Below are 3,346 nucleotides of genomic sequence, written 5' to 3' on the forward strand. Positions count from 1 at the left end.
GCTTTTTGAAATGGAAATACTAACAATACAATGTATTGCAGCCTTTCAAAGAAGCTTTTAAAATTTGTTAGCTGCGAGCACCCTGAGGAACAAATATAGTGACTTCTACAGACCGGACACTGAAGCCCAGAGAGCCCAGTAATCCTTCCATCAGCCTGGGGCTTTCAAGTCTGATTCATAATTGGAATCAGGGGCTTGGGCTGTAGCTCAACAGTAGAGCTCCAGGTTAGCATGCACGAGGCCCTGGTTCAATCCCCAGCGTGCGCGCGCGCACACACCCCCCCCCCCAAATCGGAATCAATGGGGGAGGTCATTTCCACAAGCCCAATCTGAATGACTGGGCAGGTTAGGTGTGATCCTATTATACAGAATTATCTGGGTAATTCTGGGCTCATCTTTAGCACAGACATGACTGTTGATCTCTCAGGCAGAAAAACAGGGCCTGGAATGAAAGCTGGGTAGCTCGCCGGACTATCAAAGGGCCTCCTTGTGGAGGCAGGGTGGGTTATGGGTGGGTGAGGGCATACAGCTTCGGAGACAAGGCCCACACATGACAATAGTGAGCTCACAGATAGCCAATTCTGTTGGAGTCTTAAGTTCACAAGAAGTCATTTCCTCTGGGGACAGGGCAGAGGTAGTGTTAACCCCACAAAGGGTTGGCTTGATAAACCACTCATGCCCACCGACTGGAAAAACAGCTTAGGATTCTGCAGACCCACGTTTATTACCAGCAATAGCAAAGGTCCAGACAGCCCACGAGAATAACCCAGCCTTCTTGTCTCATTCCCACCAGCCAGGGTGGTCAAGGGAGTTGCCTGAGGGACACAGCCAGATTTAAAACCTCATCCTTCTATCTCTTCCTTAACCTGTGGTTCTCTGGAAACCCCTCTGTTTTTGGTAACAGCTTTCTGCCAGTTTACTTCCATCCTGGGACAGAATCCTCGAAAGAAAGCAATGAAGTGGGAGGAGGGGTAGGCAGCCCCCTCTTTAGTTAGTACCTGAACCTAAGCTAAATGGCTGGCCACTTCCTGGAGGCCAGCCCAGGCCCTGTGGATCAGGGACAGAAGTTAGTAGGCTGTAGCCTTGATGCAGTCCCCAGGAAGCATAGCATGTCTTTGAAGCCCAGTGTTTTTATAAAAAAAAAAAAAAAAAAACAACTCTGCATTCTATTTTATATTTTATCTGTTAATTTTAGTAGCAAACTTTTAAATTACTAGGGACATGAATCTCTCCCAGCAAAAATATTTTAATAAAAAGAAAGAAACACTGTGTTTATCCTGTGGCTTTATGAAGTTTTGAGATTTTCATAACCCAGTTTTGGAATTCAGAGCTACAGAATCTCAAAGGCCTCTTCAACCTCCACAAGGACCCTAGCAAAGGAAAAAGATATAACAAGTTCAGTGGACCTGCTGTTCCCAAAATTCCAGGCCAAAAAAAGAATAAGAAAAAAAAAAATGACCAGGCCTGGCCTGCAAGGGGTTCACAGTCAGGGGTCTGGAGGAGGCCTACCCTACTGGAGAAGGCATTTACAGAAGGCTCAGCACTTTTTGAGGTTTCCAACTGTCAAATATCAAAGGGGGAAGAGGGAAAGGATGGACTTTGTTCCTCCAGCTAGAGAGCTGGGGGTGACAGCAAGGATGATCAGATGTCAAGGTGTGGGCAGCCAGAATCCAGTCTTACAGATGGCCTAGACAGCCAAATGAGCTTACTTTCTTTCTCTCCTTTTTTTCAGAGGAGAAACTCTGTGTGTGTGTGTGTGTGTGTGTGTGTGTGTGTGTGTGTAGGGGTCTGGTCCAGCCCCTGGGTTTCCCAAAGGGCTCAGGTGAGTAGGACCAGATTAGGATGCTTCAGCACAGACAATTAATTGCTCTCACTTTTAGGACTCTGGCAGTAGAGTGAACTTTAAAGATTTTAAATGTTAGGGCCAGCAGGCCTGGGGAGTACCCTGTCTGTCTCCACTCTACTGGTGAGGAGCTGAGCTGCAGGGCAGGGAGCCTTAGGAGATGCAGTTAGGCCTCAAGTTAGGCCTCAGGAATTTGGCTTTCCCCTCCTGGGAACTCCTTCCTCACCCCTTTGTCAAACCTCTAACCTCACCCACGAAATGCATTTTTATCTCCAGTGACCTTAGAAGTCAAAGGCTTGGGAAACTCAGGTCTATGCAAAAAGCAGCAGCCCAGGGTCTGCATTCTGGACCTTTCTTTGGAATTCTTGAACTGGCAGTTGGTAGGAGCTGCCAGTCCCACCTGGCAATTTTGCCACCTCCTCACAGAGCTCTTGAACCCACATGGGGCTCTCCATGTTTTTTCAAAAAACAGTCTCATATCCTTTAGGATTTTTACACCTCTGCTAATAAAAGTAATATTTATGTAGCATATGTAGGTAGGTCAGGCTCATCCGTGTTATTTTACAGGTGAGAAAATGAAGAAAGTTCAGATAGGTATGGTGACATGCCCAAGGTCACACAGCCAGTCAGCAGGCTGGAGCTGACTCTAGACTTAGGCAAATTTCCTGATCCTTGGCCACCAAGGCTCTTAGTTATGAGCCAAAAGGGAATGTAAAGGCCAGAGGTGGTGGGAGTGTTGAATGGGGTGCAGAATAGGTAGAGTGGACACCTGCAATCCTATGCAGTTATTGACACAAAAACTTTCTCTGGGGTTGGCTCTTGTTTTATCTGATCAAGTTCTTCCTCCTCTTGCAGAATTCAGCAGGGCCCAGCAGTGCTGACTCAAATGGCTAGGCAGATTGACACCCAGGGGTTTCCCTCTGGCCAGACACCTTCAGTTCCAGAAGTGACAGTGATTCTCTCACCACATCACCCTCCCAGAATCCTCTCCTTGAGGACTCTGGCGCCCCACAGCAAGGGCCATCTGGGAAGTGGTGTGTGAGAAGAGGGGCCCCTTCTGGCTCCAGCTGTTCCATTTATAACCCACAAAGGGACAGACTTTGACAGAGGCACCCAGGAGCCACTGCTGATTTTATTGTATTTTAATTTAAAAAACAAATGCAGAAGCCGGTCCTGGTGGCGCATGCCTGTGACCCAGCTACTGGGGAGACAGAGAAGGATGATCCCAAATCCGTGCCCTGGCTAAGCAATTTAGGGAGACTCTGTCTCAAAATAAAAAATAAAAAGGATTGGGATATAGCTCAGTGGTAGAGGACCCCTTGGGTTCAATTTCCAGTATCCAAACCAAAACAAAAATGTAGAGAAACACAAAACTTCTAGGGTCGGCTCTGGGAACTGGTGCCCCCAAGAGCTAACCCCACTTCCCTGCGGTCTGCAGTGGCTTGTCTGGGGCCAGCGGGGATCAGGGCAGGGAAGACCCCCAGGTCCCTCTCCTTTTCCCCC

Source organism: Marmota marmota, unplaced genomic scaffold (genome assembly GCF_001458135.2).
Source record: "Marmota marmota marmota unplaced genomic scaffold, marMar, whole genome shotgun sequence".
NCBI classification, from domain to species: domain Eukaryota; kingdom Metazoa; phylum Chordata; class Mammalia; order Rodentia; family Sciuridae; genus Marmota; species Marmota marmota.